The sequence below is a fragment of the Heterodontus francisci genome, chromosome 24, assembly GCF_036365525.1.
Source record: "Heterodontus francisci isolate sHetFra1 chromosome 24, sHetFra1.hap1, whole genome shotgun sequence".
NCBI classification, from domain to species: Eukaryota; Metazoa; Chordata; class Chondrichthyes; order Heterodontiformes; family Heterodontidae; genus Heterodontus; species Heterodontus francisci.
In genome coordinates, this window is record NC_090394.1 from 58,103,968 (window position 1) to 58,129,637 (window position 25,670).

The following is a 25,670-nucleotide window of genomic DNA, read 5'->3' on the forward strand; positions in this document are numbered from 1 at the left end:
TATCTCTGTTGCATATGACATCTGATATTCACTGGTGAGCATTCTTTATTCTCTAGAAGCTTAAATGCAACTTTAGATAAAAATATTAACAGATCTGTTGAGGCATTGCTGGGAATTTACTCTGCCACTGCACATATCCAGACTTTCTCAGACTTCTCTGGGAAGCAGAACAGTTAAAATTCCAGCCAAACAGGAGCCAAACAATATAAACAAAATGGTAGCTGCAATGTAAATGTACCCTTAAAATTGTTTTGTATTATAGTAAAGTACAATGTCTGTGCACAGAGACATACTGTTTTTAATGTATTAATTTTGTACCAGCAGAGACCCACAAAACATTTGTGGTCAAATTAGTATACTTAACCAATTCCATCATCGCATCCACCCATCCTGTGCCATTCTATCCTTCCTATGTCATCTCCTCCCTCCCACTCCTCCCAGGGCATCCCCTTCCCATGCCATCACTCATGCCATATGTACCTGGGCACGCACTGCAAAACGTGGCATTAACAGGAGGCGTCCTGAAAAAATATGTCTTAATATGCTGTTTGTTTTATTAAATAAAGTCTTACACTAGTTCATGTAAGTACTTACAAGTCTGTATTCTTAAATAGAATTGTTAAAGTTAATGCAGACTTTGGAACATAAATAGGAGCAGGAAGAGGCCATTCAACTCCTCAGGCCTTCTCCAACATTCAGTAAGATCAAGGCTGATTATCTACCTCAGCTATACTTTCCTGCACTATCCCCATATCCCTTGATTCCCTTGGTATCCAAAAATCTGTCAGTCTCTAATTTGAATATACTTTGAGCATTCACAGCTCTCTCGCATAGAGAATTCCAAAAGTTCAGAATCCTTTAAGTGAAGAAATTCCTCCTCATCTCAGTCCGAAATGGCTGACCACTTTGTCTGAAACTCTGACTCCAGTTCTAAACTCCCCACTGAGGGGAAACATCCTCCCAGCATTGACTATGTCAAGCTCCTCAAGAATTTTATGTTTCAATGTGGTCATGTCTCATTCTTTCAAACTCTAGGGAATATAGGCCTAGAATACTCAATTTCTCCTCATAGGACAATCCCCTCATCCCAGGAACCAGTCTAGTGAACCTTTGTTGCACTCCCTTTAAGCATATCTGTTGTAGCTGTACCTGTATAATCTGCCTCCAGAATAACAGGATTTTGATAAAAGGAGCAATGGAAATGCATAGCAGCAGCTCCCTGTTCAGGTACAGTTTCAAGATAGCAAATCTGCTTCTTGCACTTTTGGTCTGTTGTCTCTAAACTTGGTACTTTAAAAAAAAGTTAACCCAATATTGTTTCTTCTTATACTTTATAACTAAATTAAAACATTTTATTTATGATGTTTCTAGGATAGTTTCTTTAAAAAGAATTTAAAATGACTTCCCTCGTAATGAAAGGGGAACCAGCAGATAAACATTTTTTTTAAATTATAGCAGCTTCTCAGCCTTAAGACTTAAAATACACACAAAATGAAGGTTACGAACATCATTGGGCACTTGTTTCTTGTACTAGCACCATTATTTTCCCATCTGTTTGTTGCCTTGACAACTATAATTAGTCATCACTTTGATGTACCTTCCTCCTCACCCCTCATTCCATAATATGTTCAGATTTATTTATGGATACAAGTACCTCATAAAGAGAAGCTGAAGGACTAGATCTGTAAAATATATAAATCAACCAAAATATTTGCTCTAAATCAAACAATGCTTCAGCATTGTAATTGAATCAAGTTTTCTCTCCCTAATCTAAACCATTCACACACTGTGTGGTCCATTTAATATGAATTCCATCTGTTAATGTTTGTTGATTGCATCAAGCCATTGCTGTTGATATTTGTGTATCAGTTGGAGAATTGTTTTGCACGTAATGAATCAGAATCTTACTGCGGCATTATAGATTTCTATGGTAACAAGCCCTGCAGCAAATAGAGTGGTGCATAATATAGAGGGGAATTTTTGTAATTTTTTTTCTTTTCCTTTTTTCCAACTTCCTCACCATATGTTGTATGTGTGACTGGAAAATCACATACATGCCCCATTTGTCGGAACGAAGTGATGTCAACTCAGCAGTTTAGTAGCATGCTGCTTTTTAGCCAAAATTGAATGTTTGGCAGTCCAATTTTTCGTTGCCAATAACACTGGTTGCTGGTGGAAAACAATGGTGCCCAATGCAAGTTTAAATATTGAAACCACAAAACCAATTCTATGCCTACCGATCCTCCTGTGACCAATACTAAGGTTAAAGAATGGTGGGCAGAATTGTAGTTCTACAGCATCTACCAATTAGAACTAAAGTTGACAAAAAGATATTAGCTAGAGGTTAAATATTTGCACTTGTCTTGGCTGTTTTTCAAAGTTGTTCTTACTGGTTTTATTAGCTTATTGTCCAGTAAATAAGTTTTGAATCTTGCAGGCTTTTTCATTCTCCCTCAAACCAATTTTGCTTTCATTGTAAGACTTGTAGTTCTTCAGGGAGTCTGTTCTTAAGCTTGCTGCCACTGGAATATCCTTTCTGCCCTAATTGATCTTTTTAAAAATCATGTCAACTCAAATTTTATTTTGGCCAATCTGTTCTTTGCTCTCCAATCTAAATGGAATTTGTCTCATCTTTTTAGTTCAGCAAGCTGTCTTTGTGGTTACAGATCTTGTCAGTGTTAGGTTATTACCTTAGGCTTGTTAGTTTCCACTTCTGAGACTCCCCCTGGTTCTGATCTCCCTGTTACTAGTTCTGTCGGTTAAGTGTTTTTTCATCTGACATCCATTGAAGTTTGGGTCCAGCTCTTTAGTGGCCAATTGAAAACCAAGAATTTGAACAATAATTCATACTGTTGCCAGTTTAATCATTCATGCACAGCAAAAAAATTTAGTGTTTTTGTTTCTAATCTCCGAATCAGTGACTGGTTGCCTTGGTACCCAGAAAATATACATTTCTTACGTCCACGAGGCAAGAGGGATGGTTTTATGTAAACACTGAGTCAAATTAAAACTAGAAGATATTCCTATAATTACTGCAAAGAGGAGCAAAGTAAATTGAATGAGTTTAGCTTATTCACACCCCTGATTCCAAGACCACTTAAATACAGGATGGAAGGCAACAATTTCTCCTTTTGCTGTGTAGTCATGAGTAACAAGAACTTGCATTTGTATAGTGCCTAGCCATGTCCTCAGGGCATCAGAGAGAACTTTACCAATGGACTATTTTGAAATTGTAATCACTGTTCTTCAGTGGACATCACAGCCAATCTGCGCAAAGCAAGGTCCCAGAAACGGGAAATGAATGATTTATTTTTTTGGTGATATTGCTTGAGGGCGGAATCATTGCCAGAACACTAGGAGAATTCCCAGCTCTTCTTTGAAAAGTGCCAAGGGATCCTTTACATCCTCCTAAGCAGGCAGAGTTTTGTTTAAATATTTCATCAGAAAAGGCACATCCAACAATGCTGCACCCTCTCAATACTGCACTGGTGTCAACCAAGATTACGTATTCAAGGTCCACAGTGGGTCAGGGAGCCATGACCATCGGATTCTGAGGCAAGAGTGCTGCCAGCTTAGCCAAGCTGACATTTAAAAAGTGAGGGAAATTAAATGGTGCTGATGCTGTAGAATGTGATTTTATGAGGTCATGGTTAGGCATTCTTGTAGAATTGTTACCACCAGGTGAGCAATGTGTCTAGGGACACTTGCTGTCTTCACCTGTTCTTATTGTAACTGGGTTTAATTTTAAAACACACTGTGTTTTGAGCTCCCCTTTGTGTGAATTCTTGATCACAGTTTCCAATTATCAGGCACACACAGGCTTTCTTTGGTTTAAAGCAGAAAGATGAAATTTATTAAACCTTAAACTTAACTCTAATACGGTTCATGCCTGCGGATATACGATGCGCTCACACTAGCATGCACACGCGATATAAACATGCAAGATCGAGACAGAAAAGTGTAGAAGAGATAGGTAGAACAGTTTGAGGCAATATCTTGTTACTGTTTCTCAAGCTCACTGTAGTCCTTGACTGAAGTTATATTCTTGTGTTTCGTTGGAGCCCAGTAATCTTCTTAAGACTTTGTTCACATGGCAAACCTTTCTCTCTTTGCATTTCATGTGTCTTCAATGGTTTCAGTTCGCTGAGAGATAGGCAGGAGGTGTTCTTAGTTCCAAGAGAGCACATGGCATTCTGCCTGGCAACTCCTTTGTTTGGGAGTTCAAATTCAAAAAGCTGCCAGGGTGCTCAGCAGGTTAGTCATGTGACTAGTTCCTTATATGGAACAGTCTCTTCACATCCCTTGTTGGAGGCTCAAATTTCTCTGCCCCTGCCAGCTAGCCATGTGATTAAAACTAGTCTGACCACTTCTGTGTATTGGAGAGCAATTGCAGAGTCTCCATTGTTTCAACATGATCTGTTACCATGGAAATGTCTTTCCAGTCTTTTTAAAGTTTTAATGTTCATGTGGCGAAATAATGTGTGCCTCAGTCTTGGCAGGTGGGGGGTTGCCTGACAGAATAGTATAAGGAAAGCACTCCAGTACATAACACTGCTACTAAGAGCAGAGAAGAATCATGTTCTATTGCTAAGCAGTGCATTCTTGAGAACATGAAGCATGTTGAGAAAGTAGAATTGATGAAAATTTTAAAGATAAACTATTTTGAAGGCTATATTAAAATAAAGAGTAGAAGTTTAGATATCTGGTCCTTCTCCTGGGTTTGGGATAAGAACCTAATATTTTACATCTTGTCCACATAAGTATACTGCAGGATCTGTTAACTGTATAATGAACAGCACCAGTGATCATCCTGTGTACCTCCCCTTCCAAGCTGACGAGAACATTTCAGAAAAAGGAATGTAGGTTAAAGTAGTGACCGAAAGAAAAAGTTAATTAAGGAGCATTGCAGATACATTGGTTTAGATCAGTTTATCTGCATTCTTGATGTTTCATTTGTTACTTTTACTAAATCTCACATTTTTAGATGCGGGTTGAAACCCATTTTGAAAGCTTGGGATATCAAGGAAATCTGGTTCAACATGTGGATTTCATAATTCATACTGCAAATTGTTTCTTGTAGTTTGATTTCAGTGTACTCTACGACTTGTGTAATGGCAGCATTATTTATTTCAATTTAGTGCTGATATTGTGGAGAGTTGGAAAGAATACTGCACATACCTGTGTGCAAAGCTGTAATTGCCAGTGGGGAAGACTTGATTTTCCTAATTAGTTCCACACGGTTATTTTTGTTTAGATAGATTTAAAGGTTTACTTACTATTGGGCTTAATCTTTTATCTGCTTTAGAAAGACATTCTGACTAAAAGTGTGGCTTGCAAACAAGACATAAGTATTATATATTATTGTGCATGAAATAAAGCTACAAAAAATGATCAATACTAGATCCTCTGGTGAATACTAGGTATTAAATCGAACTTTGTGCCCCAAAACTCACCAGTGTGGTTTCCATTTTATATATCTAGCAAATATTGCATAAGTCTCATGATCTTCATCCTGCTACCTCCTTCACCACATTCAGAAACTTTTTAAAAACCCTTAATTTTCTCTGTGCTTTTACCTCATTCTGACTTTTTTTACTTCTCTTCCTTAACCTGCCTGGGGTGCACTCGCTATTCACTGTGGTGTAAAGCGCTCTAAGATAGGGAAGGATAGAAAGGAGGAGGGGTGGTAGTATTGAATGATTAAAGAGAATATTACAGTGCTATAGAGGATGTTCTGAGTAAAGGCCTGCTACCCGACGGGAACCGACAACGTTTCGGGGTCAGGTCGGGTCGCTCTTCCAGGTCCGACCTTTCGGCTCGGCTTGGGTCAAGCCAGGTCCAGGTCGGACACACACAGCAAGTATTGCAGGTAAGTTTTAAAAGTTAAAAACTTACCTGAGCTGGGAGTCCGGCACGTCAAAGAAGGAAACTCTGAGTCTGTGCAGTGAGTGTATGAGTGTCTCTATGACGTCATCGTGCTCATGCTGCAGCTTCCTGAAGATTGGTTTAGTTTAGTTTAGTTTAGAGATACAGCACTGAAACAGGCCCTTCGGCCCACCGAGTCTGTGCCGACCATCAACCGCCCATTTATACTAATCCTACACTAATCCCATATCCCTATCACATCCCCACCTGTCCCTATATTTCCCTACCACCTACCTATACTAGGGGCAATTTATAATGGCCAATTTACCTATCAACCTGCAAGTCTTTGGCATGTGGGAGGAAACCGTAGCACCCGGAGGAAACCCACGCAGACACAGGGAGAACTTGCAAACTCCACACAGGCAGTACCCAGAATTGAACCCGGGTCGCTGGAGCTGCGAGGCTGCGGTGCTAACCACTGCGCCACTGTGCCGCCCTAGTCAGAAGATAAGTAAAGGGAACATTCCGGTGGTCGGGTCGGGCTCGGGCCGGGTCAGACTCTGGTCCAATGTGGTTCCGTCGGGTTCGGGTTGGGTTTTTTTTGTGACTCGAGCAGGCCTTTATTCTGTAGGGGTCGAGGACAGTACCTATTTGGTTAGAGTTGAGGAACAGTCATGGTGCCATTACACTACTGGGTGTATTCTATAGGCCACCGACTAGTGGGAACAATATAAAGGAGCAGATTGGCAGGGAAATTACAAAGAGGTGCAAGAACTATAGAGCAGTGATAGTGGGGACTTCAGTTATCTTGATATAAACTATAATAGTGTAAAGGGCATAGAGGCGGAGAAGTTTCTTAAGTGTATTCAGGAGAATTTTCTTGTAGTACATGTAGTTTCTTGTAGAAAAAGGAAGGAGGCAGCTGGATCTGGTCATGGCCCTGGGGTGGATCAAGTGTTAGTAGGGGAACGTTTTAAGGAACAGTGATTAGCTATGGAAAAGGACAAGGAGCAATCTAGAGTAAAAATACTCAATTGGAGGAGTGCCAGTTTCTGTGGGCTGACAACGGATCATCCCGGGAAGTTGGAATCAAAGATCGGCAAGCAAAACTATAATCGCACAATGAGCTGCTTTTCAGGAGCAGATGGTTTGGGTACAGTCAAGGTACATTCCCACAAGGAGAAAGGTAGGACAAACATAGCCAGAGCTCCCTGGATGATGAAAGAGGTAGAGTGTAAGATGAAGCAGAAGAAGCGGGCATATGACATATGTCAGGTTATTAATAAAGGTGACAACAGGTTGAATATATAAAGTTCAGAGGGGAGATGAAAAAGGAAATAAGAAGGGTGAAGAGAGTATGAGCAGAGACTGGCAGTTAACAAAGGACAAACCAAAAGTCTATATATGCATATAAGTCGATAAAGGGTAGTAAGAGGAGGAGTGGGGCTGATTAGGGACTAAAAAGGAGATCTACATGTGAAGCGGAAGCCATGGATGAGGTACTAAATGATCACTTTGTATCTGTCTTTACCAAGGAAAAGGGTGCTACCCAATTCATAGTGAAAGAGGAGGTAGTTGAGATACTGGATGGGCTAAAAATTAATAAAACGGAGGTATTAGAAAGGCTGTACCTAAAGTTGATAAGTCACAGGGACGGAATTGGATGCATCCAAGGATGCTGAGGGAAGTAAGGGTGGAAATTGCAGAGGTACTGACCACCGTTTTCCAATCCTTCTTAGATATTTTTTAGATTAGAGATACAGCACTGAAACAGGCCCTTCGGCCCACCGAGTCTGTGCCGAACATCAACCACCCATTTATACTAATCCTACACTAATCCCATATTCCGACCAAACATCCCCACCTGTCCCTATATTTCCCTACCACCTACCTATACTAGTGACAATTTATAATGGCCAATTAACCTATCAACCTGCAAGTCTTTTGGCTTGTGGGAGGAAACCGGAGCACCCGGAGAAAACCCACGCAGACACAGGGAGAACTTGCAAACTCCACACAGGCAGTACCCGGAATCGAACCCGGGTCGCTGGAGCTGTGAGGCTGCAGTGCTAACCACTGCGCCACTGTGCCGCAGTGGGTGGTTCCAGAGGACTGGAGAATTGAAAATGTTACACCCTTGTTCAAAATGGGTGTAAGGATCAACTGAGCAACTACAGGCATGTCAGTTTAACCTCAGTGGTGGGAAAGCTTTTAGAAATGATTATCCGGGACAGAATTAGCAATCTCTTGGACAAATGTGGATTAATTAAGGAAAGCCAGCATAGATTTGTTAAAGGCAAATCGTGTTTAATTAACTTAGAGTTTTTTGATGAGGTAACAGAGATGGTTGGTGAGGGTAATGCAGTTGACGTGGTGTATCTGCACTTCTAAAAGGTGTTTTATAAAGTGCCACATAATAGGTTTGTCAGCAAAGTTGAAGCCCATGGAATTAAAGGGATAGTGGCAGTATGGATATGAGATTGACTGACTGAAAGACAGGAATGGAGAGTAGTGGTGAACAGTTGTTTTTTTTTGGACTGGAGGAAGGTATACCGTGGTGTTCCTCAGGGGTCGGTAATTGGACCACTGCTTTTCTTGATCTATATTAATGACTTAGACTTGCGAATACAGGGCATAATTTCAAAATGTCCAGCTGGCGAAAATGTGGAAATAGAGTGAATTGTGAGCCGGATAGTGATAGACTTTAAGAGGACGTAGACAGGCTGGTGGAATGGTTGGACACATGGCAAATGCAATTTACTGTAGGAAGTGTGAAGTGATACATTTTGGTAGGAAGAGCGAGGAGTGGCAATATAAACTAAAAGGCACAATTCTGAAGGGGTGCAGGAACAGAGAGACCTGGGGTTATAAGTGCACAAATCATTGAAGGTGGCAGGACAGGTTGAGAAAGTAGTTAATAAGGCATACGGGATCCTAAACTTTATAAATAGAGGCATAGGCCAGAATTATCGGCCCCCCAGGAGTGGGCTGGAGGTGGTGGTTGGGGGCGGGGGGGGGGGGGGGGGGTGGAAGAGAGGGTAGTAAAGCCAAGTGGGAGGCGGGGAGTGCCGTTTCTGTTGCCTACCTGCCCCTATTGACAATTATCCAGCCAATGGGGGAAGTTGAAAATGGCCTGCCTGCCCCAGGTCAGTTGAGGCCCTTAAGTGTCCGATTAATTGTCCGAGCTCGACAGAACCACATCCGGCCCGAGTTCTTTCATTTTTTCCCGCGCCAAACCCGACCTGACCATCAGTTAACCCAGCTTCCGTTTTTCACTTTGTTGCTTATCTGCGCAAGCTTAAAAAAACTGTAACTAAACAAGCTTTCAAGTCCAAAAAGTACATAAACCTTGGAGCCAAGTACCGGGGTGGCGATAGAGTGTACCCAGCCCGACCTAACTTGAGCCCGAATAGCAACCCGACACATGTTTTTTTTAAAGAGATACAGCACTGAAACAGGCCCTTCGGCCCACCGAGTCTGTGCCGACCATCAACCGCCCATTTATACTAATCCTACACTAATTCCATATTTTTACCACATCCCCACCTGTCCCTATATTTCCTTACCTATACTAGGGGCAATTTATAATGGCCAATTTACCTGCAAGTCTTTGGCATGTGGGAGGAAACCGTAGCACCCGGAGGAAACCCACGCAGACACAGGGAGAACTTGCAAACTCCACACAGGCAGTACCCAGAATTGAACCCGGGTCGCTGGAGCTGCGAGGCTGCGGTGCTAACCACTGTGCCGCCACTGTGTTGTCAGTTCCCATCAAGGTCGGGTAGCCATGCTGTATCGTCTCGCCACTGCTGGTGTGTTACCAGTGGCAGCTGGGAACTTCAGCACCTGAAAAAGCCGCCTGGTAATACTAGGTGGCCTCCTGGCTGGCCCAGAGATGGGGCGCCCTCTTGATTGGGCACCTTGTGCCCCATGGAGGGCCCTCACAGCAGCACAAGCCGCTCCGAATCACCTTCCCCTGCCCTCCTGAACGACCCCCACTCCCCTTGCTGGGGCCCAGCTGATTGTCCCCAGCAAGGCCAGAAACTCCACTCACCTTTATGGAGGCCGATGTCCATGGTCCTCCTCTGACTGAGTGCAGTCAGTGGCACTGCTGGGACTGAAGAGCTGCCAGCCCACTGATTGGCTAACAGCTCATAGTGGCGGGCCTGTGCGTAAGAGGGGCAAAAGTCCCGCTTGAGGCCAATTATGGACCTGGGCCACATAAAATTCCTGCGTGGCTTCCAGGCACAGTGGAGGCCATAGAGTACAAAAGCAAGGAAGTTAGGATGAATCTTTATAAAACACTGGTTTGGCTTCAACTGGAATATTGTGTCCAAGGAGGCGGTGGCGTAGTGGTATTGTCACTGGACTAGTAACCCAGACATGGGTTCAAATCCCATCACAGCAGAAGGTGGAATTTGAATTCAATTAATAAATCTGGAATTAAAAAGCTAGTCTAATGATGGCCATGAAACTATTGTCGATTGTTGTAAAAACCCATCTGGTTCACTAATGTCCTTTAGGGAAGGAAATCTGCTGTCCTTGCTGGTCTGGCCTACATGTGACTCCAGACCCACAGCAATGTGGTTGACTCTGACATGCCCTCTGAAATGGCCTAGCAAGCCACACAGTTGTATCTAACTGCTAGCACTATGGGTGTACCTACCCCACATGGACTGCAGCGGTTCAAGAAGGCAGCTCACCACCACCTTCTCAAGGGCAATTAGGGATGGGCAATAAATGCTGGCCTGGCCTGCGACACCCACATCCCATGAATGAATTAAAAAAAAAAAAAATTCTGGACACCACTCTTTAGGAAGGATATGAAGGCTTTAAAGAGGGTGCAGAAAACATTTACGAGAATGTTTCCAGACTTCAGTTATATGGATAAATTACAGAAGATGGGATTTTCCTTCAAGAAGAGCAAGTTCAAAATCATGGGTCTAGACAGGGTAGGTAAAGAGAAACTGTGCCCATTGGCAGAAGGGCCAAGAACCAGAGTACACAGATTTAACATGATTGACAAAAGAACCAAAGACGACATGAGGAAGAACTTTTTTATGCAGCAAGTGGTTAGGATCTGGAAAGCACTACCTGAAAGGGTGCTGGAGGCCGATTCAATTGTGGATTTCAAAATGGAATGGGTTAAGCACATGAAGAGAAATTTGCAGGACTATGGAGAAAGGACTACGGAATGGGGCTAACTAAATTGCTTTTGCAGAGAGCCAGCATGGACATGATGTGCCAAATGGTGGCCTCCTGTGCTGCAAGTATTCTATGAGTCATAGAGTCATACAGCACAGAAACAGGCCCTTCGGCCCATTGTGTCTGTGTCGGTCATCAAGCACCTACCTATTCTAATCCCATATTCCAGCACTTGCCCCATAGTCTTGTATGCTATGGCGTTTTAAGTGCTCATCTAAATACTTCTTAAATGTTGTGATAGTTCCTGCCTCTACCACCTCTTCAGGCAGTGTGTTCCAGATTCCAACCACTCTCTCTGGGTGAATTTTTTTTTCCCCAAATCCCCTCTAAACCTCCTGCCCCTTACCTTAAATTTATGCCCCCTGATTATTGACCCCTCCGCTAGGGGAAAAAGTTTCTTCCTATCTAATCTATCAATGCCCCTCATAATTTTGTATACCTCAAATATGTCCCCCCCCCCCCTCAGCCTGCTCTGCTTTAAGGAAAACAACCCTAGCCTTTTTAGTCTCTCTTCATAGCTGAAACACTCCAGCCCAGGCAACATCCTGGTGAATCTCCTCTGCACCCTCTCCAGTGCAATCACATCCTTCCTATAGTGTGGTGCCCAGAACTGTACACAGTACTCCAGCTGTGGCTAACTAGTGTTTTATACAGCTCCATCATAACCTCCCTGCTCTTACCTTTATTAGCCGAGGCATAGAATGTAAGTATCCCATATGCCTTCCTAACCACCTTATCTACCTGTGCTGCTGCCTTCAGTGATCTATGGACTAGTACACCAAGATCCCTCTGACCTTCTGTACTTCCTAGTGTCCTACCATCCATTATATATTCCCTTGCCTTGTTAGTCCTCCCAAAATGCATCACCTCACACTTCTCAGGATTAAATTCCATTTGCCACTGCTCCGCCCATTTTACCAGCCCATCTATATCGTCCCCTAATCTAAGGCGTTCCTCCTCACTATTTATGACACCACCAATTTTCGGGTCGTTTGCAAACATACTGATCATACCTCCTATATTCACGTCTAAATCATTAATGTACACTACAAACAGCAAGGGTCCCAGCACCGATCCCTGCGGTACACCACTGGTCACAGGCTTCCACTTGCAGAAACAACCCTCGACCATCACCCTCTGCCTCCTGCTTCTCCTGACCTCCTATATAATGAATGCAATAGAAATGCAAGTTGTAAATGTTGAACATTATCTCAAGATTGTTAGTAAAGCAATGACAATTAGTTGTATTTCTAATAAACACCATTTTTTAAATGTTTGAGTATCTGAAGTGCGATGTTTTGCAAAACATTCATAGGTACTGTATTCTAGAACATCCTAAAAAGGATTTAAAAGATGACTTTAGCACTGACCATTCCATTTTATGAAGGAATGATAAGACAATAATACCACAAACCATATCCTTAAATGTCTAAAATGTGAAGATTTAGATCAAATTAAATGCACAATAACTCAAAGTTAGCTGAATGCCTGGAAACAATAAATGTGCAAAATCCACATTAAGTTTTTATTTGTAGCTGAGTTTTGTCCGAAGTACTCCAATTTATAAAATAATAGACATAATATTTGCCTTTCTAAAAACTTAAGTCATCAAGTTTTTAAATGTTCACAACGCCCTTACTGCTTACACTGTGGGCATTCACATCGTACTCCTGTGGGCTGGGAGGTGGGAGGCGTCGGGAGGGGAGTCCGACATCTTCCTGCTGCCATGCCACATTGCCAGTGGTGAGAAGGTTGGCGGCTTGGCTGCCTGCCAGGTGGCCAATTCAGCCACTTAAACAGCCAATTAAGGGCCACATCCTGCCTCTGCAGGCATTTTGGCTGTGTTGGGAGGGCCTGCCACTATGTGGGGAGACTGCCCGATGAAACCTGGTGGCCTCCCAGCAGGCTGAGGCCCGGGCCCTCTTTTATGGCCCATGGAGGGGCCCCCAGCAGCAATGGCCGCCCTTGCTGCGATGGCGCTGCTGGTGCTCAACGCCCCCCGGTGCGCCTATATAGATTTTGGGAAGGCTGACCATTCGTTTCTATCAAAAGAAATCTACATTTCATTTCACTTCGCAATACATTATTCATGAACAAATTACTGCTGGTTTTCTAAGTAGTTCTGCATATAGAGAAAACATTTTGGTGAACATACATTTGAGGCTTTTGTGTGGAGAACATGCATTTGAGGCTTTTGTGTGGAGCACATACATTTGTGTGGAGATGCATGTTGACTCAGTACACCTATTTACATTGCATGACATTGCAAAGGCCTACAGCACACCATCTACAAATATAACAGATAAATGTGGAATTTGACAATGAGAAAAGGCCCATAGGAATGTTTTTAACGGAGATTTTTCAGCTGTTTTGAAATAAAATGTCATCCACTCAGCCATTTTAGTGTAAAACATAGTGAGATAAACCTCATTTATCACTTTCTCCTTAATCACATATATAAGACATTAATTCATTTCCCAAGAATGAACTTGTGATACTGCAAATTGTAGAAAACCTTTGAAGTGAGTTTTCACCGAAACTTCAGCATCTCTAAAGCAGTAGACCTACTGATTCATTGTGAGCAATGTCATGAAAGATCTGCTAGTTATATATTAAAACAGTATGTGTTCATGTATTTCCTATCCATCACAATTTGTTCACACTCCTAATTATAGGTAAATTTAGTAGAGGCAAATTTCTTCTAGCTGTTTGGTTAGTTTTACACATTTCAAGGCAGGTTGACTTAAAATTGATGCCAGACAATGATTCAAGAGTACAGAACAATTATAGATCACTGACTAATGGGGGACATACCTACACTCTGGGGGAAAAAACATTAAGTTGTAATTACATGACTTAATACTCGTGTCCATGTAAAGCACCAACTTTCATGAAGTTTGAAGCCATCCAGGCCAAAGCAGTTCACTCAATTGGCACTGCTGCCACCAGACTCTATCTACTCTCCAGCATTTGCCCACTGTAGCTGCAATATGTGCAATCTACAGATAAGATACACTGCAGCAACTCACCATATTTACTTTTTTATTCATTTATGGGATGTGAGCATCACTGGCAAAGCCAGCATTCATTGCCCAGCCCTAATTGCCTTTGAGAAGGTGGCAGTGAGCTGCCTTCTTGCACTGCTGCAGTTCATGTGGTAGGGGTGGTAACTTCAAAACCACCTCCCTCCTTTGTGAATTCTACCACCAGAAGGACAAGAGTAACACTGTCATAGGAACACCATTACTCCAAAGTTCCCTCCAAGTTACGCACTATCCTGATTTTGGCATAGATTACTGTTCCTTCATCATCACAGGGTCAATATCCTGCAATCGCATACCAAACACCATTGTGGAATACTGTCGCCACAAGGATTCAAGGAGAAGGCTCACCACCACTACCTCAATATAACTAGGGGTGGGCAATAAGTACTGCCTTGTCACCATTGGCCACATCCCAGAACAAATAGATAACTTACTGTGACCAGCACTTATGTACGCTTTGACTCTGCTTATGAATTATGCGCAGGTTGTCATGCCAACATGCTTAGTATGTGCATGTCTTGGGGCCTGGAACTGGTTTTGGAACTGATGAAAAATGAAGAAATCCAAGCAGCAGTATAACTGATCCATGCAACAGCTGTGCACACGTCTTGTAGTGTGTGTAAAGAAATTCAGTTTCTGATTTTTTTTTTCTGACACTAATTTGGTGTTTGGAAGAAGTATTTTACATATTTGTTTTCATGCTCTTTGAATCCAGGGAATCACCAATTCTCTAAGACCCTGGGACTTCCACTGCTAGTAGTGATGATACTACTTGACATAACATCCCTAAAACCTCTGACTCAGCATGAGTAATGCCATGGGTGTTCTGCTAGTGTATATACATGCATATAATTTACCATTTAATGTAAAACCAGTTTTTATTTTCTTAACGTTTGGGTGATCATAAGCCTAAGAAAATAAAATTACAGATGTCTGCTTTTGGCAGAAGATTGGTGAGGTGAGATTGACTGCCCTTGACATCAAGACAACATTTGACTGAGTATGGGCATCAAGGAGTCCTAGCAAAATTGAAGTCAATGGGAATTGGGGGAAACTGTCCATTGGGTGGAGTCATACCTAGAACAAAGGAAGATGGCTGTGGTTGTTGGAAGCCAAACATCAAAGCCCCAGGACATCACTGCAGGAGTTCTTCAGGGGAGTGTTCTAGGCCCAACCATCTTCAGCTGTTTCATGAATGATCTTCCTTCCATCATAAGATCAGAAGTGGGGATGTTCACTGATGATTGCACAGTGTTGCTGGGTTAAAAACCTGGAACTCCCTTCTGTGGGTGTACTTACACCAGACGGACTGCAGTGGTTCAGGAAGGTGGCTCACCATCGCCTTCTCAAGGACAATTAGGGCAGGCAACAATTGCTGGCCTTGACAGCGAAGCTCACATCCCATGAAAGAATTTTTAAAAAAACTTTTCCAATGACCTACCAGTCTTAACTGAGGTCATGTAGCTTTTCCTTTAATGCTTTAATTGTTCTGTAAATTATGTTTTGCCGTTTCAAAATACAACATGTGCTTTTTGAAGATAACATTGGTGATAAGATTATTGCAGCTGTTCTGTTAAACATCAGTGAGACATGTCTAGTCTGACAGTGCACATGCGAAAGGTACTCCTGACAAAGTATTGATGAGAACAAATGGCCACTGAGAAAAATGCTATTACTCATTGAAAAATGGACCTTTGGGTCAGATGGCCTGAAATGCATATTAGAACACTGTCCTCTCACAGCTGAGATACTGATACCTATTCTCAGAGATATGCAGGCTTCTTGATTCTGATGGCTGAGAGCCCATTCTGTTTGGATATTATCAGGATATTTATGTACATGTATCTACAGCATGAAACTGCCCGGACAATTCATGTAATGTGAGTATAACTCAGCAAGCACACCAGAAGGATACTGTTAGGAATGGTAAACTCATGCTTTTTAATAAAATATGTCCAGCTGAGGAATGTTTGCTCAAGTCACTTATGTATAATAAAATGGTAACCTGTCCAGTAGTACTTGCCCAAATGTCAGGAGCAGTTTAAAAAAAAAACATTAACATGTAGTACCTGCTGTAACCATGGCAACCTCCTCAGCCTGACTGTTACAAAGAGTTCTGACGCATCAGTAGCACATGTTTAACTTGCTTACTACACAGCTCATCTAGAAAAATTAACCTCTTTTCATAACCCACAGCAGAGCTACACAAACACCACCTAAATAAATTTAAACCAAACAGAACTCCCAGAAGACGGGTGTGCCCAAAATACTATCTTGAGTGCACCCCACCCATTTGAATCCTGTTGAACCAGCTGCAGATGTTGATGCAGCACACACTGCAGTGGGAATTTCCCATACGTATTCTGAAATATTGCTGCATAGTATTCTGCATATAACAAAAAACCTGAGCAAACATGGTGTTTAGCTGGAATCCTAGTGGTAACTGACCAAGTATTACTTAAGGTGCTGTGGCTGCAATTTCTGCATATCATATTTTAATGGCAGGAACAATTTGAGGCACCCAATCAGAAATTTGTTGTCATTATTCAAATCTGTTTCCTCATTGAGACAACCTGCACAAGTATATGACATCAAATGCTATTGGTGGTAAGTTTGGAGCATATTGGGAAGCACAATACATTTCTTCACATTGGATGATATATTCTTGTGAACCACTTTTTCGAAAACAATGATGTACTGTGTGGGACATTGCATCAGTATCAACACCTGAAGGGAAGAACATATGATAGCTGAACAAATAAATGTATTACTTTAATTGATGTGACCTAGGCCTGTAATGCAGGACACCTCCAAGGTTTAAGAGTTGAAGAGAAGAGCAGATCAATCATAACACTGTGCTTCGGCTATAAAATTAATAACATTTTAAAATGACTTACTTTTCGCCTTGGATCCACTCCTCAACCGCTTTGACCTCTTGGGAAAGCCATCACAGCTTCCTTGCACAGGTCATGGTATAGGATTGCGGTTGGGCCCTAATTACATCATCAGAGCCTAATCTGCATATTTAAAACTTGGGACACGGTAACGTAGTGGTAATGTCACTGAACTAGTAATCCAGAGGCCCAGGCTAATGTCCTGGGGACACTGGTTCAAATTAAAGGCCTGCTCGGGTCTGCAATTGAAACCCGACCCAAGCCCGACAGAACCACATGTGACCCGAGCCAGATTCACATTTCCCGCCTTGACGTCCTGGCTGTCACTGTGTCCAACCCGGCTCGAGCCTATATGCTGGACCCGGAAGAGCAACCCAACCCGACACGTCATCCGGCCCGGTCGGGTTTGGGTCGGGTAGCCATGCTCTGGCCCAAATCCCACCCAAATTCAATTAATTACATTTATTAATGAATTAATAAAAATCTGGAATTGAAAGCTAGTCTCAGTAACGGTGCCATGAACCTATCACCGATTGTCGTAAAAACCCATCTGGTTCACTAACGTCCTTTTAGGGAAGGAAAGCTGCTGTCCTCATGAGGTCTCCAGACCCACAGTGATGTGGTTGACTCTTAACTGCCCTCTGAGATGGCCTAGCAAGCCACTCATTTGTCAAGGGCAATTAGGGATGGGCAACAAATGCTGGCCTTACCAGCGACACCCATATCCAGTGAAAGAATCTAAAAAAAATTTAGGATGGGTAACCTGCCTACAATTTAAAATTACAATCACCTGGATAGGGGCGTGAGGCCAGAGTGCAAATCTCCTCCTTTTAAACTGATGCCTGACTAGTTTCTGCCAGGCATTGGGAGTTAAAATTCCCTACCCTACCCCCCTCCCCCAACTTCCCTGGATGCCTGAAATGGGAAGCATTCTATTCCCTGACATGAACATCCCACACTCTAATGAGCATAGAAGCGGAACTGAATTTGAATTCTAAATTTAAATGTGTGTGGGCAGAAGAACCACTAAGTCTTTTGTTCAATGTCTGTCTTTTTTGACTTTAATTATAGGGGTGTGGGAAATTGTATGGGGTTCAAATAAATCCATTATTGCCAGTATTGTAACTTGTTAAGAAGTGTTGGTGTTACTAAGGACAAGAAGTTCCTGTTGTCCATACTTTCTGTAATAGACAGAAAATCTTATTGTAATTATGACAGTTTCTTGGCTGATGGACATTATTAGTCATTCAACCATAAGAAAAAATTCAAAACTTAAAACTCTTACATGAGATAGCTCTTCCTTTGTGTAAGACCTATTTATATTTTGAACTTCTTGTTCTCCACTATAGCATCACTTAATCAATAAATGACTTTTGTTTGTTAACATAGAGCCACTGTTTTAATAAAAGCTAATTCAGTAGCTGTCATGAAGTTTGGTTATATTCTCAGCTCTGAGGTCGTCCTGTGGCACCGGGATATTACAGAGTGCTGGGGCTCTGATTCAGTCTTACACTCTGCTAACTTCCATCTGCTGCCTGGAATTTTCCTCGATTGTGGGAATGGATAGCAATGTTAACGTTGGTGTCGGAAAGAAAACCAGGATAAAGGAAATAAAAACAGAAAATGCTGGAAATACTTGAGTCAGGCAGCATCTGTGAAGAGAGAAACAGAGTTAACATTTTAGATTGATGACCGTTCATCAGAATTAGGATAAAGGAAAAGAAGGTTTTCACAAAAAATTCCATTTATACAATACCTTTAATATAGAAAAATGTCCCAACATGCCCCACCAAACAGACAAAAATAGATACCTAGCCAAAGAACATGTTGGTGGACTTTGTATTTTTATAAGAGGGCTGCATGCCCTGAAAATAATTTCTGACTCTGGCTGGTCTAAATGTTAAGTGTATTAGATGGCAGGTTTTTGACAATACTAGTAATGGTACTTTCCATTCTAGGTCTGCTGCAGACATACATTAAATGCATTTTGGCCTTCCCTGACCTGCTGGACTTAAGAGATTTCTAGAGTAGAGCACTACTGGTAAGACTTTTAATCAAGCATATAAACAAATTGGGACTCTGACTGAGGTTGTACTAAACTGTAATGAGTTTCCCAGTAATTAGGTGGAATCAGTCTTCCACAGTCACAAGTTTCTGTAGGTTCTCTGAAGGAAAGCAGTCAAAAGATGTGCGGTGAGAGCAGTCATAATATGCGTGGTGAGAAGAGAAAGTAATTGTGTGTGTGTGTGTGTGTGTGTGTGTCTGTGTGTCTGTGTGTGTTTGGGGATGTGTAAGTTCCCTCCAGTTTAAAAATGTCCAAATTTAGAGATGTGTTTCCTAATGATAACTAATGGGTTTTGATTGTAAACTTTCAAATCATGTTTTAGACTTCAACCTTTTGCCATTACGTTGGTACGATCTTGATGTTCCAGTTCATTAATCATCCTCGGTGTATTCTGGGCTTTATGCCTAAATTTAATTGTCGCCTTAAGGGAAAGCCAACCAAATTTTGAGATCCTCAATCAAACCAATATGCTTTTTCAAAAAACAAAACGATTTAGAACCCAAGTTCTACAACCAAATACAGGTAACCATGGAACCAGACATGCACATTTTCTGTAGTTCACTGATTAATCATTACTGCAGATGCTTGAAATCTGAAAAAAACCCAGAAAATGCTGGAAACATTCAGCAGGTCAGGCTACATCTGCGGAGAGAACAAACAAGTTAACATTTCAAGCGGTAAGAACTTCTCATCTGAACAGGAAGCTATTACAGAAGGACAGCATTTAAAAAGGAAAAGGACAATGGGAGGGGGAGAAGCACACATACCAGAAAAGGAATAGAATGATCTGTATAGTCTTCTTTGGCCTCCTCATCTCGAGAGACAATGGGTAAGCGCCTGGAGGTGGTCAGTGGTGTGTGGAGCAGCGCCTGGAGTGGCTATAAAGGCCAATTCTAGAGTGAGAGGCTGTTCCACAGGTGCTGCAGAAAAATTTGATTGTCGGGGCTGTTACACAGTTGGCTCTCCCCTTGCGCCTCTGTCTTTTTTCCTGCCAACTGCTAAGTCTCTTCAACTCGCCACACTTTAGCCCCGCCTTTATGGCTGTCCGCCAGCTCTAGCGAACGCTGGCAACTGACTCCCACGACTTGTGATCAATGTCACAGGATTTCATGTCGCGTTTGCAGACGACTTTAAAGCAGAGACATGGACGGCCGATGGGTCTGATACCAGTGGCGAGCTTGCTGTACAATGTGTCTTTGGGGATCCTGCCATCTTTCATGCGGCTCACATGGCCAAGCCATCTCAAGCGCCGCTGACTCAGTAGTGTGTATAAGCTGGGGATGTTGGCAGCCTCGAGGACTTCAGTGATGGAGATACGGTCCTGCCACCTGATGCCAAGTATTCTCCGGAGGCAGCGAAGATGGAATGAATTGAGACGTCGCTCTTGGCTGACATAGGTTGTCCAGGCCTCGCTGCCATAGAGCAAGGTACTGAGGACACAGGCTTGATACACTCGGACTTTTGTGTTCCGTGTCAGTGCGCCATTTTCCCACACACTCTTGGATCTGTATAGTGCTTAAATGGAAAACAGAAGATCGTTAATTAGCAGAGGTGTTATGAGCATGAGACAATCAGAGGTATATATGAGACATAGGGAATGTGTGACTAGCTAAGAGGGTGGGGGATAGACGGATAGAAATGGAAGCATGAAAAACTGGCAAAGTGGACAAGGCTCCAGTGTGGCCCTAGAGCCTGGTAGAAGAGAAAAGCAGGTCAGCATCAAAAATGTAGAACATTACACCGATACAGTGTTCCAAAAGGGCATCCCCATCCCAAGCACCAGCCCGTAAACAGTCCTGCTGTGTGAAATATGTAACTAGCAGGTTGTCAAATCATTTGACTGCAGCCATTTGATCATACAAAGACATCTGCAAACTTAACCGAGCTACTTTTTGTTAAATATAGCTGGCTCATGCAAAGTTATTAACTTGGTTTGTCATTTTAGCTGGCTTAGATACAAGTGTGTCTAACATATTTTAGCATGTATGTGAAACTTTGCTTCAGTTTACTTGAGAATTGTTCAAATAAATTCTTTGTGTAATCAGTAGTTGGTGCAAAGTTTTAAGGATAAACTTGTTTAGAAATTAGTAAATCCACTTAAGTGGTGTGCTCTAACAACTTCACTAAGTGAGTGAAAGCCTGACCATCTGATATGCAGCCAAATAAAGAAAAACTTATTGCATATCTGTATTCAGAGACAGGTTATCGACTGTCGGATTTAGCTATTACAATCTGAAACTCACTGTTAGAGTGAGTAAAAATAGTGGCAGATTTCTGTAGCATCTCTGCCATCCTGTTAAGGAAAGGCTATAATACCTGAAATCTGGAATAGTGGATCTTCAAATATTTATGGAGCATTTCTTGCCCATTTAATTTATGCAACATTTCTTTGTGTGTGTACAGCAATGTGTATTTTAAGCAATGGCTGAATACTACTATTTCACCATCAGTGTATTCCACAGCAACCAATGGGAAATGTAATTATTGGGCTGCTCCCAGTAGGCAGCTAAAGTCCTGAATTGTAGAACGATTCATTCTTTGCTTCAGTTGAAGCCAATTACAGGTGCCTCCAATTCAGAGCAACCTTACATTTTTTAAAAAGTACGCCATCAAGTATTCATTGTTATTTCTGTCTTTGATATTGTGGCCTTGAATTTTCTAGGACTTCCTTGAAGTCTCAGCTTTTTGAACAATATACATTTCTTTAAAACAATCTTGATTCACATCAGCATCCATTTCTGCTGCTGTTCTGCAAATTTGTTTGAATATTTTCCTCTAAACATCCTGCAGAGAGAGACTTTCATTCTATTTTTTTGGCCTGAATTTAACGCAGGTCCCCCGAGGTGAATGGGCAGTGTGCTAATCGTAATGCCGCTCAGGTCCTGTTTTTAATAAATTGTTTTAAAGTCACTACAGATGGGAAGATTTTGATTTTCTACAAATTAAGTCTCCAGTGTTTTCCTATGTAAATTCATATGAATAATTGGTGAAGTTGAGAAAAATTCAGAATCCAATAGAATTTATTTTTTTATCAATTTGGTCATAAACCCATATCTTATTAGATTGATGGTAATTGTTTAAGGCACTAGAATAATGTGTATTATTTTAAACTCACTTGGCAGATGACATTCTGCTTTTTAATCCAGAAACTATTTTATATAGCAGAGTGCGAATTACCTGGCCTGTTTAAGCACAATGAGACATTCTTTTATAAATGTTAAAGATGCTATATAGATGCAAGTGGCTGTATTTGTTCCAAATAGAGGCTCTTTCAAAAAAAAATCCTGAAATTATATTTGAATTTGTAGCTACTTTTGTTTCATCTCGTACCTTGGCAAATAAATAAAACTCAATTAAAAAAACAAATGGTGTGCCAGGCACTTGGTACCCAATCCTGTGTGCAATACTGATGCTGTGTGCTGAAAAATGAGTTCATAAACTCAGTCAGGCAAAGGTTAAGAAAGTCTACAGGCAAATCACTGCTGGCTCTTGAGGAATCGTCTAAAGAAGAATGTAAGTTGTTTGGTTTACCCATTCAGATGAATAAGAATGCATGTCATGGGGGTTACCGAAAAGAAGGTAAGCAGAAAGCAAGAATTATTATTTTCTTATTCTTTCATGGAATGTGGGCGTCGCTGGCAAGTTGCCAGTCCCTAATTGCTCTTGACAACTGAGTGGCTTGCAGACGGTAGTTAAGAGTCAACCACATTGCTGTGGGTCTGGAGTCACATGTAGGCCAGACCGGGTAAGGACAGGAGATTTCCTTCCCTAAAGGACATTAGTGAAGCAGATGGATTTTTACAACAATCGATAGTTTCGTGGCACCATTACTGAGATTAGCTTTCAATTCCAGATTTTTATTAATTAATTGAATTTAAATTCCACTAGCTGCTGTGCTGGGAGTTGAACTCGTAACTCTAGGGCATTAGCCTGGGGCCTCTGGATTACTAGTTCAGTGACATTACCATTACGCAATGTCTCCCCCAAATACTGTGATGTCCAATATTTTTTGAAGAACTGTGTAATATGACATCAAATGTTAAGATGTTTTTGTGTGATTTCTAGTTAGGTGATGCAAAAATGTGACTCTTACTGACTCACCAAAGTCGGGCACCAACTGAAGCAGCCTTTGATGTGCGAAGTTCTGGTATTATTGAACTACAGTGGCTATTCAAGCAGTACAAGCCAAAATCATCTATTTTTCCCTAATGTTATTTTCTCACATAAAAGAAATAGCTATTTAAAAAAAAAAATCAGGTACCTCATGCCTTCCAAAATTCTAAGCAACTCTATATGCAAATGAATAGCACACCTCTTTCAGGCATCTCCTCTGAAGGATTGGGACTGCAAAATGTTTCCCATTTCATCTGCCAATGCATAATTCTGGGAAATGCTGTCAAGTAGATGGTGAGTAATCTATTATCTAGTTAAAAAGAAAATAAATCTGTTCGCATTAGCCCAGTAATTAAATGCATGCAATATTTCTGTTGCAATGTCTACTTTCATTTGTACTATGTTGCAGCACTGTTTTACTTCAGCCAGATTTTAAAATTGTACACGTACCGCTGCTATAAAACATGTATTGGGTTTAAGAGTAGGAGATTTTGTCTTGGTGCCATTCATCTATCATTAAGTCTAAGACTCATTTTAAATTTTCAGATGTCTTCCTCCAATTGGCTTCAGATTCATCATTTTAAATAAAAAAGAAATTGCAGGCCCTAAATTTGGATCATTGCTAACAACGATGAGACATTGGCAAAATTGATACAAAAGGTTGAACATATCTTACAGTACAAAAACAGTGTAAAACTTGTAAAAATTTGGTCCTTCGTGACACTGTTTTCTTGTTTCAGTATTTTCCAAATGGACCTCTGAAAAATCTTGATTTGAAACTTCACAAGTTATCTGCAGAAAAACATGTAGGCCGGAATTTTACGCCACCCCAGCGGGTCGGATGGTGGCGTGGGGGCGGCATAAAATTGAGCGGCAGGCTCCGGGAGGCCTAACCGCCCCGATTCCGCCTCCAACCAAGTTTATGGAGGTCCGGTGGGGGATGGGGCGGAGCGGGGGGTGGGACGGAGCGGAGGGTGAGAAGCGGCCTGCCCGCCCGAGGCCAATCAGGACCCTTAAGTAGCCACTTAAGGGCCCTCGCCCGCCTACACGGGTATTTTACCTGTGGCAAGTGGGTGTGTCAGGGATGTGAAAGGCCGCCCAGCTATAGCTGCCGGCCTTTCCACACCCCTCCCAACCCGACCCCGGGATCCAAGGCACCCCCCTCCCCTCCCCAAACGACCACCCTAGCCTCACCAGGGCACGACCGATTCCCCTGGTGAGGCAACCCAAACTTACGTTCAGTCTCGGCTCCTTGGTATCCTCCTCGGTGGGTTGGGCTGCAGTCCTAGCAGTGGCCACCGCTCCCAGTGGCGCTGCTGAGACTAAGCTGCCGGCCCGCTGATTGGCGGGATCTCCTCCCTCAAGTGGGTGGAAGTCCCACCTAGGGCCAATTAAAGCCTGTGGATCCGTAAATTACGGGATATTTACATCGGAGTCCGGCTCCCGTCCGCCCACTGTAAATTTTCGGCTGTAAAGTCATCAGTGCACACTTTAAACCATTTCATTTGTATCATGAAACTTTTGACATGCAAGAAAGCAAATTCAATTGACTTCGGTCTATTTTTCATCCACCAATTCCTATTTGCCTATGTTCCTCTGACCTCAGGCTTTTTTAGTGGAATTCTTGGGAAATGTTGTGCTCTATTTTTCCTGTTGGAAGTTGTGTATAAATTGAACTGCACAAATTTAGAAGCTGCAGCCTTCAAATAGAACTTCTCAACAGATCTTTAATATTTATAACGGATCTTAAATTAATCTTGATAGTTGTCTTCAGCTGAGAAAGCAGTTCCCAGCTCTGAAACATCATTTTGGAATTTTTGGATCCCACTCAAACTGGACTCTTAAACTACAGAAGTCTGCATTCACTATCTACAAACATCGTAATTGTGCATCACTCACACAATTCAAATTCCATGCAGTTTTTTTTCCAGAATTGCCAAAATGTGTGTTGTTAACAAGAATTTGTAGGTACAAGTAGGAAATAAGAGAAACTAGTCACCATGGGGAAATGCACACGAGAGAATGAGAGCAAGCGACAGCGTGAGCTACGTTTGGGTAAAAAAAATGAAGTTTGTGCTAATTTTGAAACTGAAGTTCAGTTGAGCAGGAGGCATACACCTGCCTTGGGCATGCAATGTAGCATCCCCAAATAGGACTTTTCAGTGTGTGGATCCTGTTGTGACAGTGCTAGAGTTTAGTTTACATTAGACTTAGTTTACATGAGTATTTCCATTAGCATGGTAGCTGTTAATTGATGTCGTACTACTCCCAAATATTCAGTTCATACTGAACATTTTAAGAATTGCATTATGAACCTATTAAGAGGCTGTACCAACTGTTTTCAAACTTTTCTGTGTGGGAGATCTCTTGCAAATATTGATATAGCCCTGGGATCCTCTTTCCTAACTGTACAATTTTCCATTTGATTAGCTGACACCATCATGTAGAAAATATAGCAATATTGACAATATGCCAGTAAGTCAG

At 41.9% G+C, this 25,670-nt stretch overlaps 1 protein-coding gene across 5 annotated transcripts in view; it reads left to right on the plus strand.

Annotated features, from left to right (window-relative positions):
* Positions 1 to 25,670, plus strand: part of mrtfba (myocardin related transcription factor Ba) — a 262,413-nt gene that overhangs the window by 15,304 nt on the left and 221,439 nt on the right. The window lies entirely within an intron of this gene.